Raw genomic sequence first — 15,479 nt, 5'->3', positions numbered from 1 at the left:
AGATCAAGGAGAGGAAAGAGAGAGAAAACATTAAACACATAATGATATAATAAAATGTTATAGTGTGCTATGAAAAAAAAAGTGAGGCAGGGTAAGAGTGATTAGAGTGGGGTAGTTGGAAGTAGACTGTTTTAATAGACTGTAGAGGGAAAACATAAAATGATGGAATTAATCTCATGGGTATCTAGAGGAAACAGCAAGTACAAAGGCCCTGAGGTGGGAAATTAATTAGCAGTTTGAGGAACAACTAGAAGGTCAGCATGGTTCATTGTATTACTTTCATTTGTATTCATTTCTAGTAAAAATATTCATTGATGATCTATTATGTTTTAAGCACTGTTCTGGATAATGGAGATCAAAGCCACAGTCTCTGCCTTCCTGAAGTTAACAGGAACAGTAAAGAAGTATTTTCTTCTACTTAAATTAGAAAAAGAGGAAAGACTATCCTGTAGCATTTGGATTCCTATAAGGCAGAAGATCAGCAGGACACTTCCATAAAACTTGTACTAATGTTCACAGGTCAAATTCAAGATACACTCATTCATTAACTTACATATTACATATTCTCACACATAGTCACTGTCTATTAAAATGTTTAAAGACAGATGCCAAAAGAAAATATATAATAAATAAGCAATCATATCCTTTACTAGAGGCTCAGTGCATGAAAATTCATGCACTGGAGGGGTGTTCATCCCTCAGCCTGGCCTGCCCCCTCTCACAGTCCTGGAGCCCTCAGGGGTGGGAGGCTACTCAGTGATCAGGGGAAGGTGATGCTCCAACACACCTCCACTGCTGCTGCCACTGCTGGCAGTGCAAGCCTCAGCTGGCCATGGTAATCTGAGCCTTGGGCAGCCCTGGGTGACTGGGCAGCCACCATCCAAGTCTTGCCTGTACATTGGGCCAGCCTTGGGTGGCTGGAAGCCGCCATCCAAGGCTTGCCTATGCCTCAAACTGGCCCTGGGAAGCTAGAGAACTGAGGGGACTAGAGAACTCAAGAGGCAAGTGTGTAGACAGTTGGGAGCAACCAGGCCTTCAGGAGAGGGCAGTTGGGTACAACCAGGCTAACTAGGGAGGGAAGTTGGGAGCAAGATCAGGCCGGCCTTGCTGTGTACCTGCCACCCTGGCAGGGCTGAGAGGACTGGATGCTGCCATCTTATGGCTGTGGGTGCCACCATCTTTGAGGGCAGGGCAAGTAATTAGCGTATTCCCTCCTTATTGGCTATGGGCACTGCCATCTTTGAGGGAGGGGCAGTCAATTACTATATTCCTTCTTTATTAGATAGGATAATAAAAGCCTTGGTGGCACGATCCCCTCATGCAACATCATCACAAGATGGCTACTTCAAGATGGCCAGTAGGGGAGGGCAGTTGGGGGTGAACAGGCTGCAGGGGAGGGCAGTTGGGGTTGAACAGGCTGGGAGAGAAGGGCAGTTGGGGTAAACAGGCCGGCAGGGGAGGGCAGTTGGCCATCAGGCTGGCAGGGGAGGGCAGTTGGTGGCAATCGGGCTAGTAGGGGAGGGCAGTTGGGGGGGGCAGGAATGCAGGGGAAGACAGTTGGGGGGACCTAGGCCTACAAGAGAGAGTAGTTGTGGGAGAACAGGCCAGCAGGGAGGGCAATTGTGGGTGAACAGGCTGGAAAGGAAGGGCAGTTGGGGGCAATCAGGCTGGCAGGGGAGTAGTTAGTTGTTAATCAGACTGGCAGGGGAGCAGTTAGGGGATGATCAGGCTGGCAGGCAGAAGCAGTTATGGGCAATCAGGCAGGCAGGATGGTTAGTGGTTATGAGGCAGCAATTCCTTTGCTGCCAACCTAGTTAGGGCTGGCAGTCAGACATCCTCCAAGTGGTTCCAGATTGGAGAGGGTACAGGCTGGGCTGATGACCCCCCCCCCCCCCCCACCATGCACAAATTTTGTGCACTGGGATTCTAGTCATATTTAATAAAGATGGGATATGCTAATTGACCCTCATGCCATCACAAAGATGGTGGCACCCACAGCCACAAGATGGTGGCACCCAGTCCCCTCAGCCCTGCCAGGGTGGCAGGCATGTGGCAAGGCCAGGCCTGCCCTGCATGCCTACCTCTGGAGTCCCCCAGTCCCCTCAGCCCCACGGCCACATAGGGCTGGCCTGAGGCATAGGAAAGCCTCAGATGGCAGCTGCCTAGCCACCCAGGGCTGCCCAAGGCTTGCACTGCCGGCAGTGGCAGTAGCAGAGGTGCGATGGAGTGTCACTTTCCCATGATCACTGGGTTGCCTTCTGCCCAAGGGCTCCTGGACTCTGAGAGGGGCAGGCCAGGCTGAAGGACCTCCCCTTCAGTGTATGAATTTTCATACACTGGGCCTCTAGTTTTTAAATAAAATTGCTACCATGTGTTAAATAGCAAAGCATGCACTATTTTAAAGGATAAGGAAATTGAAGGAAGTGTTTTAGAGACCTAATTATGTGTGTGTGTGTGTGTGTGTGTGTGTGTGAGAGAGAGAGAGAGAGAGAGAGAGAGAGAGAGAGAGAGAGAGAGGGAGAGAGAGAGAGAGAGAGGGAGAGAGAGAGAGAGAGAGAGAGAGAGAGAGAGAGAGAGAGAGAGAGAGAGAGAATGCTATTGGAAAGAAGGTACTGGGAGAACCCCTTCATGTTGAGAGTGACAAATGTTAGTAAAATGGGCCATGGAAGCCCCCATCTCCTGATTTATTTAAGATAACTAGCCCTAACAGGTTTTGCTCAGTGGATAAAGCATCTGCCTGCAGACTCAAGGGTTGCAGGTTCCATTGCACCAAGGGAATGCACCTTGGTTGTGGGCACATCCCCAGTAGGGGGTAGGGGTGTGCAGGAGGCAGCTGATTGATGTTTCTCTCTCATCAATGTTTTTAACTCTCTCTCCCTTCCTCTCTGTAAAAATAAAAAAGGCCATAAAATATACTTAAAAAAATAAAAGATAACTATGTGTCTTGAAATGAAGCAGACACCGAGGTGCATGAAGAAAACACAGATTCACCAGGTTATTCAATGAGGCAAAGGCATTTATCAAGTACATAGCATGTGCATACCACTTTGCACAACCTGTAGGGAATACAAAAGACAAGACAGTTCTGCTCTCACTCCTGAAAGTGTTTGTAAGGAGATAAGACAAATACACACAAAGAATTGTCAGATGCAAGGAAAAAAATCAGTCTAAAAATAAGTGATTCTAAGTTGTCTGGCTCTTAACGCATTTTTACTTAGATAGCAACCATGATTCAAGGACATTCCACTAAGACTGCACTTTTTAAAGATTAATAAATGTATCAAGGAGGGGGTTGCAGTCAGCATCATGCTACCCAGTCATTCCATATGCAATCCTTCATGGATTAGCTTTTGTTTTACTTAGAGTGTATTCCATATAGGGTCCAGAACAGAGAAGTCACTAACACACACTTTCAGGACTTTTCAATCCATCAGTATTGCTGCAATAATTCTGATGACCTGTTTTCTACATGTTGTTCAGCAACTGATGAAACAGATTGAAAATATGCAGTGTCTCATGGGGTCCAAAATCTGTCTGGCCAATATCTATAGTAGACCAGCAGCCCCTGAATGACAGATGAACAGATTACTCTGACACAGTTTCACTGTGAAAGAGAGGCTAAGGGATGGCCTGGCTATAGGAGCCAGGCAGTCTCAATTGCCTGCCTCGTTAGGCCTTTATTGGAATTTTTATCTTTAGGTGTAATCAGTAGGGTGAGTAATCTTGGGAGGACACATGTTTACATTGTCCTCTAGGCAAAGGCATCCAGGGATTAAGCATAAGGATTCCAGTAACACCCAGGGTCTGCACATAAACAGGCTTGTTTGGGAAGGTCAAGGAATAAATAGGGAACTTTGACACCCCCCTAAATCTCCCCTAAGTAGGAATTTCCATAAACAGGGCAGGCACCTTCCACTCACTTCCCTTTTCTCAGAATGCCCTCCTTACAAACTTTCCAACCAAGTCTTGTGTGTTCCCCAGCATTAAGTGTGAGCAGTGTTCACTGTTCTTCACAAAGAATTACTGATTAGCTGATCCAGCTGAATTCTGCAGGTGCATGCAAATAAGGCAAAAGCAGTACTACATGAGCTCATGAGCACATTTTCCCACAACCTGGAATCTACTATATAATAGGGATGTGTTTTGTTTTTCATTCCAAGCAGCTGTTTCTCCAGAAATTTACCTTGCTGGTTATATTTTATTGAATCTACATATCAAACTAAGTGGAAGCTTCCAAAGACTATAGTATTGATAGAGGGAAGAGGTGAAAGACTGGGTAACAAAGAAAAGCTAGCCATTTATGAAATTTAAAATACATCCTGCGCTGTGAATTATCTATGTGTACATAGATAACCAGAACTGACTGTATCCTCCAAAATTTCTTTCATTCCTTGGCTTAAGTAGCAGCTGTATATTTCTGAATCCTCATCTACTCTTTTTTCAAATATATTTTTTACAGAGTTTTAGAGAGAGAAAAGGAAAGGGAGAGAAACAACAATGTGAAGAAAACATCGATCAGCTGCCTCCTGCATGCCTCCCACAGGGAATTAAGCCCACATCCAGGCATGTGACCTGACTGGGACTCAAACCAGCAACCCTTTGGTATACAGGATAGTGTCCAACCAAGTGAGCCACATCTGCCAGCCTTCTCTACTCTGTACTACCAACCATGATTCACCAAAGCAGCAGTGATAGACCATCACTTATATCAGCAGACACCATTACCAATTATCAAAAAAATCTGGAGCCAGTTTGATCAAAACCTCTGAAGTCAGAGCTTGATTATGTTCCACATTTAGGATATGACCCTTTAAGAAATAAAATTCTTAAAGTTTGAAGCCTTCATTGATGCATTTTCAAGGTTATTTAAAAAGGAATTCTTGCCGAAACCGGTTTGGCTCAATAGATAGAGCGTCGGCTTAGGGACTGAAGGGTCCCAGGTTCGATTCTAGTCAAGGGCATGTACCTTGGTTGCAGGCACATCTCCAGTAGGGGATGTGAAAGAGGCAGCTGATCGATGACTCTCTCTCATCGATGTTTCTAACTCTCTATCTCTCTCCCTTCCTCTCTGTACAAAATCAATAAAATATATTTAAAAAAAATAAAAAAATAAAAAGGAATTCTTTAAGCCTGGCCGGTGTGGTTCAGTGGTTGAGCATTGACTGTGAGGTCACGGTTCCATTCTTGGTCAGGGCACATGCCTGGGTTTTCTGCTGATCCCCAGCAGAGGGTGTGCAGGAAGCAGCCCATCCATGGTTCTATATTTTTTATTTTATTTTTTTTAAATATATTTTATTGATTTTTTTACAGAGAGGAAGAGAGAGGGATAGAGAGTTAGAAACATCTATGAGAGAGAATCATCATCAGCTGCCTCTTGCACACCCCCTACTGGAGATGTGCCTGCAACCAAGGTACATGCCCTTGACCGGAATCGAACTTGGGACTTTTCAGTCCGCAGGTCGTTGCTCTATCCACTGAGCCAAACTGGTTTCAGCTATTTATTTTTTATTTTTTATTTTATTGTTTAAGGCGCATGTGTCAAACACAAGGCCCGCGGGCCAAATCCGTCCCACCAGGCCTTGCAATGTGGCCCGCACCTCGCTGTCATCACTGCACTCCGCTGCGTTTCCATCACAATGACAGTTTATGACTGTTCAGTAAACCATTCGGCCTGCAATTTAGGCTGGATTTTAGATTTTGGCCCCTTCTCTGATTGAGTTCGACACCCCTAAAAGGTATTACAAATAGTAGTACATCTCTCTCTTTTTTCTCCTCCACTGACCTCCCCCCCAGCTTCCCCTATCCCCTGGCCCCCCACCCCCTCGCCAGCACTTGCCCTTGTCCTCTCGCCCCCAGTGTCTTGCATCCATTGGTTGTGCTTATATGCATGCATACAAGTCCTTTGGTTGATCTCTTACCCACCCCCAACCCCCCCTACTTTCCCGCTGTAGTTTGACAGTCTATTCCATGCTTCTTCACTCCTGTTTATTTTTGTTCAACATTTTGTCATAGTTCTCTCTTTTTTTAAAAAACAAACAAACATATGTTATTGATTTTTCACAGAGAGGAAGGGAGAGGGATAGAGAGTTAGAAGCATAAATGAGAAACATTGATCAGCTGCCTCCTGCACACTCACCACTGGCGATGAGCCTGCAACCAAGGTACATACCCTTGACCAGAATCAAACCTGGGACCATTCAGTCTGCAGGCCGATGCTCTATCCACTGAGCCAAACCAGTTAGGGCTTATGGTTCTGTTTTATCATTGATGTTTCTCTCTCTCTCTGAAATAAAATTTAAAAAATACTTAAAGAAGTAATTCTTTGAAACCTATATAATTTAATTAAGAAATGTCAACCCAACAAATTTAAGTTAAAAATGGAAATAAAAAGGAATTTTTATCTTTATGTATAAATCTACCATTTTCAACCTATGATGTACATAATAAACAATACTAAAGCATACAAGTTTCTATAAAAGAAAAATAACAAAAAGGACTTCCACACTTTACACTGGATGCTAATCCCAAGGTAACTTTTCAAGTACCCATTTGCCAATATAGAGGTTACCCAATGACTTTTATGGACACGTTGTAGTAATTATTTCTATTAGGTTCCTATAGTGTGCATGGAAGTTTTCTAGTTGCCATATAGAAGATGCAAAACTTAAAGAGAGGTAATTCTTGGCTTACACAAATTTATTTAGAATGAGGTCTAGGATAGGCACATGCAAAAGAAAATAATAAAAATAAGTCTGGCCTTGACTGCCTGGGTCAGTTGATTGTATGGTCATACTATACACAAAAAGATTGGTTCAATCTCTGGACAGGGCACAAGCAGGAGGCAACCAATAGATGTTTCTCTTCCTCCCTTCCTCTCTTTAAAATCAATAAAAACATCCTCAGGTGAGAATTAAAAAAAAAATAGTCTGACAATATATTAAAATTACATAGAACATGTTAATACAAATAAAGGGAGAAATCAACTGAGATAAATACAATTAGGGCAAACCCCTTGACTATTGAGCTGACTTTTTCTTTAGTTGAGAAAATCTTGCCCATCAGGTTTTGAAAAACATCAACTTTCAGTTTGATCTCAATTGGGAACTGAGTGCAAACCACTGAGTCTTTTCTTTTCTAAGAGTAAAGTGGGTCAGAAGAGATCCATCACCTCTGCAGGGGGAAGGAAAATTATGCTTCATCTTTAGGTCCCACCACCCCCTTTCTCCAGAATATGATTCAAATCTTTGGCCATGGAATAACCTGCTTGGCTTGGCATTGTTTTAATGAATGATGAAGTAAGATGATAAAGCATTACATCTAAGGATGCAAAACAGTGACAGGTTAGATTATACATTGAGGTTATTGGGATACAAATGTGATTGCTCAGGGCACCCTTTTCAGGAAAAGAAAACTGATTATCTTTTTACATTTCTTGTAGAAAGCAGCAATTTTGAACACATAAGTCTTCTCTAGCTCTAGTCAAAAGACACCGGGTGCCATTATTTAGGGGGGGAAAAAAGGTTTCTTGCCCAGTTCTTCTGGGGTCTTTTAACAAAGAAGATTCATCACTGGCCTCGGCACACTGCTCCTCTCTGAAGGTCTTTGAACTATGGTTTTTTGAAATATTTGTGACTTGTCAGAGAGGAAAAAAGTCATGTCGCTGATTCAATCAACTACCTAAGAATTTGAGTTGACTTATTAGTCACTGTAAGATATGATTAGTTACATTTCTGACAAACGATGACAATCTGCATGTATTTAAAATCAGAGACATAGATCTGCCATCCTTGGCATTATTTTCCTTTGTTTCATCTTAATCCAGAGTCAGATTTCCCAAATTTAGAGAGAAGCTTAGACTCTTGAGCCAAAATATTGTTTTTGAATTGCCAGAAGCTGCCTGTTAATTTTTCCCATGTTCTTATAAATTCAATTAAAACCTGAAGCTTAGATCAAATTAAAATGACTTGCTTCGTTATCAAACTTCCAGCCATCCAGCTGTTCACAATATTAACATTAATACATTTCATGTACAATAGTATTTTGCTAATGTTCTCTGTAGGTTCCCTCACGTCTGTAGTCAATTAATTACTTGTTATGTATGTGCTTATGGCAGCCTGGCTTCCTGTTTCCACTGCCTCTTCCGCTCCCACAAAGCCCTTAAAACACTTAAGTCCTGACATTCATGACTCATAGCTAAATGCAATATCCTTTCTTTTCTTTGCTCCGGAAGCAGGTCTCACACTAGAAAGGAGTAAAGTCTAACATTTCTAAAATCTTAAATAGAATTCTCCATTATCAAACAGCAGAACCACCCACCAATATACAGTATGTCCATTGTGGCAGATATTTGACATCTTGACAAGAATTGTATCACCAAATGCAAATAAGGGAGCTGGCCAGATAGGCTGCTTCCCTTAGCTGAAGATTGAAAAGAAGTAGTGATGATTGAAATAATGGAGGAGCATCATATTCATTTATATTTTCATAATGATTAAGAAGTACCTTGACTGAAATCCCAAGAGGTATGTCTACCTGGTAGAAAGAACCACCCCATTCAGTCAGAAACCAGTCATTATTACTAATGCACAGTAAAGCACTGTGCTGAGCCAGACCCAGGCAGGTGTAAAAATTAATAAAAAAGGAATGAAATGATTGCCAGCAAACAAGCAAACCAGTTTCAATGATTAGCAAAATTCAGTGAGGTGAAAAGGAGCATCTTGGAAACTGAAAACAGCTTCAATTGATTCTCTTCCTCATACTAATCCAATCCCGAATTGCTATATATCCTAGCTTCCCGTGTCACTGGAGTCCTTCTGAAGCTGCCTGGGGATGGCAGGCTACCTTTAGTGCTGCTTCAGACTAACAGATACTATTCCTGTTCTTACAGCTACACACCCGCATATCTTTTACTGGCTTTAATCATTACCTGTTTAGCTACATAAGCATGTTATGCCTATTGCAAACCAGCCATACATATTTATACTCAATTCATACTCAAGAGAACACATTAGTCAGGGGAAGAAACAGGGCGAAGGGCCATTTCAGACATAGGACATGAAGCACAAAGCCCTGTGCTGTGTGTAGAGAACTACAATTTTGCTGGAAGAGGAAGTAGAAATTGACATTCCTGGAGGCATCTTCAATGCTTTCAGTTATGGGCCATTTGCTCAAAAGTGCAGATTACACAAATATAGGATGTTCCAAAAAATGTATACACACACTTTGAATAGTTATAAAAGCAGTGTTTATTAAAATACATTTCATTTTAAAAATTGAGCTATCAGCTCTAAAAGTGTGTATACCTTTTGGGGGTACACCCTGTATTTTAAGGCACTAATGACTCATGTGCTTGCTTGGCACATGAGTATTACAGATACTAATATACAAGTGACTGTAGAATCTTTATCTGTACCTAGCTGGCCTATTGTTATTAAACTTTCATGATGTCCCAATTTCAACATGTTGATATCAGTATTCTGACACTTTCTGTTTCAAAAATATATAATTTCCCTGGCCTCATAACTCAATTGGGTAGAGCATTGTCCCATACACCAAGGTTCCGGGTTGGATTCCCAATCAGGGCACATACAAGAATCAATCGATGACTACATAAATAAGTGGAACAACAAATTGAAGACTCTCCCTCTCTCCTTACTCTCTCTTCCTCCCTTCCATTCTCTCTAAAATCAATTAACAAAAATTTAAATTTAAAAAGTATATAATTAGCCGAAACCGGTTTGGCTCAGCGGTAGAGCGTCAGTCTGCGGACTGAAAGGTCCCATGTTCGATTCCTGTCAAGGGCATGTACATTGGTTGTGGGCACATCCCTGGTAGGGGGTGTGCAAGAGGCGGCCGGTTGATGTCTCTCTCTCATCGACGTTTCTAGCTCTCTATCCCTCTCTCCTCCTCTCTGTAAAAAATCAATAAAATATATATATTTTAAAAGTATATAATTAATTACCTCCATCTTTTCTTATTTATAAGTTGACTCAAGCTTTCAAATATAGTGTCTCCCAAAGTACAGACGATAGTCACCTGCATCAGAAATCTCACTTGATGCTTGATGACATGTAGATTCTTAGAACTCAGGCTAGGAATCTGAATGTTGACAATCACCTTCAGCTGATTCTTGTGCACAATAAAATCAAACCACATCACTGGCAATGACACCTGTGTGGTGAGTTAGACAAGAGTAACTGCAGATGTGCTGACGGAAGGCTACTACCCGTGTTTCCCCGAAAATAAGACATCCTCTGAAAATAAGACCTAGCACAACTTTGGGAGAAAAAATTAATATAAGACACTGTCTTATTTTCGGGGAAACAGGGTACATACTGGCTTGTGTCTGGTGAACGCTGTTTTGTCAATGCATATTTCTCAGAGTCCTGCTGGCTGGAGATGCTCTAGAAAAAGATTTCTGTGTTAAAATAGATTTGTGATACCACCAAATTATAATATCCCAGTGAATATTAACATATCAAAGGTTTGGAGAAGTCCTGCATTAAAAGAAAAACTAGTTTAATCCAGCATTTGACCAGGAAATCCTTTATTAACATGTCTATTGACATATATTATAAAGAGTATTCTAATATGAGTGTATTTAGAAAATAATGTTTTACTGTTAAATATGTTGTTGGTGACCCAGCAGGTGTGGCACAGGAGTTGAGCATTGAGCCATGCACCAGGAGGTCACTGGTTCGATTCTATGTCAGGGCACATGCCTGGGTAAGGGCTCGTGATCCCCAGAGGGGGATGTGCAGGAGGTAGCTGATCAATGATTCTCTCGCATCATTGATGTTTCTATCTCTCTCCTTTTCTCTATGAAAGCAATAAAAACATATTTTAAATGTTATTATTTGTGATCTAAATATCTTTGTAATAAGAAATCCATCAATAAAACTTAGTTTACAATTTGTGTGTCATAAAACAGTAAAATATTGCTTGGTTCTGTTAGAATGTTAAAAACATCTTGGTTGTGTGTGTGGGGGGGGAGATATATGTGATATTATGTGTAAGAATTTAAGCAATAAAAAATTTGTGTTTCATAACAGATATAATTTTGGGACACTAGCAGATCAAATGTGACTTATAAAGCAACCTTTAGTAGTTATAATTCAGATGCTGATTTCCTCATTCACCTCACATCCCTCTTCTTGTCACACATATAGTAAATCACTCTCCATTATCTGGCAGTGGATTCACTATTGTGTGAATTTAGTTGTGAGATTCTGAGCACATCTTTGTCACCTCACACATAACTGCTGAGCAGCCCCCATCCCAGGACACTGGAAACACTAAGAACATCTGGAACTGCTCACATTTTACCCAAGCAGACTTCCTTCCTCCTATCTCTATGAATTACAGCCAAGAGAACCAGCTTTCACCTTTATTATGTTTTCAGAAGGTTCAGGTTTTTTTTTTTTTTTTTGGTTTTTTTTTTTAATGTATCAACTTACTTGACCCGACCGATCCCACTCTTACCTATTTCTCCATGATAACTTCCTTATTATCTGGGGAACCTTCAGCTTTAAATAAAACCAAACCCATTTAGGAAAGTACAGACATAGAGTCTTTTTAAAGCTAGGAATGAGTATGACGCAAGCAGTAATAATACAAGGTAGAAATCATATGCTTTAAAGACTACATCCAATATTATAGGATGTCCCATTGTGAAAAGCAGTTTAGCACAGAATTAGCAATCAAGGCTTTCTGCCAGCCTCCTAGCAGCTGTTACAACTTGTTTGGAACCTTAGCCTGAGAAAGGCTGCAGCAACTGTAAACTAAAGTGGTTCATCTGAAATACATTTATGGTTATGAGAAGCACAGCAAAACATCTGCAAGGGAAAGAAAGCACTAGGGGGTTAGAAGGGCAAGTCAGTAAAGTTTCCCAGAATTATCCCAGGGCCTGCCAGAGAAGGTTGAAAAGGTTTCCCCAGCGGCTGCCAGACACAGAAATGAAACTGCCAAGAGTAAAAGGAAGCAAACAAAGGGTGGAGAGATGGAAGGGCTCTCTCGCTCTCTCTCTCAGGCTCAGAGTGAGGACATAGAGATGAACAGGCACTAACCTCCGAAGAAGAGGAATATAGGAAGAAATAGAATGGGTTGAACATTCTATGATCAACACAGTCTGTACACAAGCAAGAAGATATATTCTATAGTGTGTGACATACTCATTACAATGAAGCCAAAGAAATCAGAAGCTTGATCAGAAAGGTTCAAAATACATTTGCAACAGAAAATAGACTCACACTCTCTCTCCCTCTCTCTCTCTCTCTCTCTCTCTCTCTCTCTCTCTCTCTCTCTCTCTCTCTCTCTTTCTCTCTTTTTTTTTTTCTCTTGCTCTCTCTCTTGCTCTCTCAACTATATATATAAAGTGTATTCAGGAATTTAAGAAGACATCAACTATTGTCATTGCATTACTTTTGCCTCAACTTATACTAGCCAAGTGACTTATCTTCTCTCATTTTTCTTATAATCGCCCAAGTCATTCATAGGCCAAATATATGTTAAGTGGAACTCTACAGAGATTTACATTAAAAATTTTCACAATAAAATGTAAATCTGTGTTGATTATCTTTCCATCATTAAGGGTTCAGTAGTAACTTTAGGCATAGTGTAGAAATAATCTATAGAAAGTTCAATGCATTTACTCTCTGAGGAGATATAAGTCTAAGATTGCAGCGGATAGCTGCCACTGTCTTCTAATGTATTATAAGGTAGTGTTGGTAAGTGCTATGTATTTTAAAGATCGTTTTGTTGTAAGAAAATCTAGGTAGTTGAATATCAGTGAGCTTACTTAAAGCCTCTGAAGGGAACCAAAAGTTTTGCCTTGGGGATACTTATTTTTAACCTGGTCATTAAGAAAAGACAGCCTCGCCGAAACCAGTTTGGCTCAGTGGATAGAGCGTTGGCCTGCCGACTGAAAGGTCCCAGATTCAATTCCCGTCAAGGGCATGTACCTTGGTTGCGAGCACATCCCCAGTAGGGGGTGTGCAAGAGGCAGCTGATGATGATTCTCTCTCATCAATGTTTCTAACTCTTTATCCCTCTCTTTTCCTCTCTGTAAAAAAATCAATAAAATATTTAAAAAGAAAAAAGAAAAGAAAAGATCTGTCTGGCATGGCACATGGCTCAGAGGTTAAGTATCAACTTGTGAACCAGGAGGTCAGGGTTTGATTCTCAGTCAGGGCACATGCCTGGATTGTGGGCTCGACCCTCAGTAAAGAGTGTTCAGAAGGCAACCAGTCGATGATTCTCTCTAATCATTGAAGTTTCTCTCCCTCTCCCTTCCTCTCTGAATTCAATAATAATAAATAAATATATATATATATATATATATATATATATATATATATATATATATATTAAAAAAGAAAAGACTTGGAAAGAACCTCTGACCCTCTCCCTTTTTCCTGCCTAAGAGATTCAGATGGAAGAACCTGCTTCAGGAAGGGAACCTTAGCATTAGACAGAGGACTCCTAGCAGAAGTTTGTTGACCAAATCCTATGTCCTCCCACCTCTGGATCTCATTGTTTCTGGAATGCCTAACAAAAATGTAGCTGCCATGTGTTCCACTACTCCTCAGTTATCTGCAAATCGCCCATTCTCACCTTTGAAATCTCAGAGCTCTACCCCACCATTCTCTTTTATCCAAAACAATATAAATACACAATTTTAGAGCACTGTTTTTGGAATTTTTATACTTAGGTGAATTCTCCATGCGTACACAATCAAAACTTGATTTTCTCTTGTTAATCTGTCTCTATTAATTTGATTATTAGCGCAAATAGAAGAAAAGTATATTTTAGGCCCAACACCACACTCCCAAAAGTTAATAAAACAGAAATATCTTTAAATTCCAATATAGTTCATATTAATTTCTACATCTTAATGTTAGCTATGTCTGGGCTCCTAACAAAATAAATTGAGTGATGATAATATGTTAACATTAGGATATTTACCCAAGAAGTCAGAAAACAGTAAATTATATTTTTATAAAGATAATTTCTTAAGGATGTTCATCCTATCTATATTATAAAAGGCCTGTGGTTCTAATGCCTTAATGCCATAACGACTGTATGACTGATCACCCAGAGGTGCATTGATGGGTCTCACCATACAGGGGATCTCTCGGGGCAGGTCTGGAGTCTCGTGTGATTTCAGCCCACACAGAGAGGCATGCACGAGTGGGTGGGACTGTGCGATTTTGTGCACTGGGCTTCTAGTATCAATATAACAGTTTCCCTTAACTTTTGGACTCCAAATTCCTCCATAGCAGGTCAACCTGCTAGCATCAACTAAACTTCTTATCATTAGTGCTGTCTCTGTACCTTCACACATGAGGTCCCTCTACTTCAAATATTCTCACATTGCCTCCCAGATCAATCCCCAAGGCATCACTTAGGAGCTTATTAGAAATGAAGAATCCCAGGCCCCATCCTAGACCTACTAGATTATAGATTAGCGATGGCCAGAGGAAAGGAGAGGGTGAGGGCTGGGTAGAGGGAAAAAGAAGGGAAAATGGGGACATCTGATAATAGTGTCAACAATAAACGTAAAGCTTTTAAGAAATCACATCCCAGCAATGTGCTCGGTGGTCCCCTGATCTGTCTCTTGCTTCAACAGGGTTTGGATGGGACAGGCCCAGGGACACCCCTTCTTCCAGTCTATAACCACCTTCCAGCTTCTTCTCCAGATTTCACCTTCAGAACCACCCTGGCCATTATCAGCCTCCAAAACAAGCCAACAGTTTTTTTTTTTTGTTTTTTTTTTTACCTTAATTTATTGTCCAACAATCATAAGCTCCCAAATTCTTCAGAATGATTCCACCTGACCAACTTGCATCTGTGGACCTCCTACACTACCTCTCCCTGGGCTTCTATTTACACCCCAACGATGTGGCTCTGGAGGGCGTGGTCAACTTCTTTCTTTACTTGGCCAAGAAGAAGAGCTAGGGCACTGAGTATCTCTAAAAGATGTAAAACCAGCCTGGTGGCTGCATTCTCTTCCAGGACATAGTGAAGCCTTCCCAATATGAGTGGGCAAAACTCAGGACACTGTGGAAGCCGCCCTGGCCTTGGAGAGGAACCTGAACGAGGTCCTTTTGAATCTACTCGTGCAAACCCTCAACTCTGTGACTTCCCAGAGAACCACTTCCTAGGTGAGCAGGTGAAACTCATCAAGAAGATGAGTGACCACCAGACTACCTCCTCAGTTTGGCCAGCCCTCAGGCTGGGCTGGGTGAGTATATCTTCCCAGGGCTCACCCTCAAGCACCACTAGGAGCCTTTGGAGTCCAGAGGCCTTGGAGGGGTTCTCTGCATCCCCCTGGTATCTGGTTTTTGTCTGAGCCTCTCTCTGCAACCTCTAGCCATTCTTTCAACCCCCTGGAGCCATCTCCCCTGTGTTGGACCAAATGGAAACAATAAAACTTTTTGCAGGAAAAAAATCCTAATTTCCTTTTATTAAAAAACAAATTA

The 15,479-nt window shown here is 41.4% G+C and overlaps 1 long non-coding RNA gene across 1 annotated transcript; it reads right to left on the bottom strand.

Moving 5' to 3' along the window:
- Positions 1 to 794: 794 nt before the first annotated feature.
- On the bottom strand, positions 795 to 14,911 carry LOC118719813. Its single transcript, XR_004988279.1, has 3 exons — positions 14,831 to 14,911; positions 5,381 to 5,385; positions 795 to 804 (listed from the first exon to the last, which is right to left on the bottom strand). It is a non-coding gene; the product is annotated as an uncharacterized LOC118719813 (long non-coding RNA).
- Between the last annotated feature and the right edge of the window lie 568 nt (positions 14,912 to 15,479).

Source organism: Pipistrellus kuhlii, unplaced genomic scaffold, assembly GCF_014108245.1.
Source record: "Pipistrellus kuhlii isolate mPipKuh1 unplaced genomic scaffold, mPipKuh1.p scaffold_m20_p_16, whole genome shotgun sequence".
In the NCBI taxonomy this organism is placed as follows: Eukaryota; Metazoa; Chordata; class Mammalia; order Chiroptera; family Vespertilionidae; genus Pipistrellus; species Pipistrellus kuhlii.
Note: the sequence above shows the minus strand (reverse complement) of the source record. Positions and strands in the feature narration are given on the sequence as shown.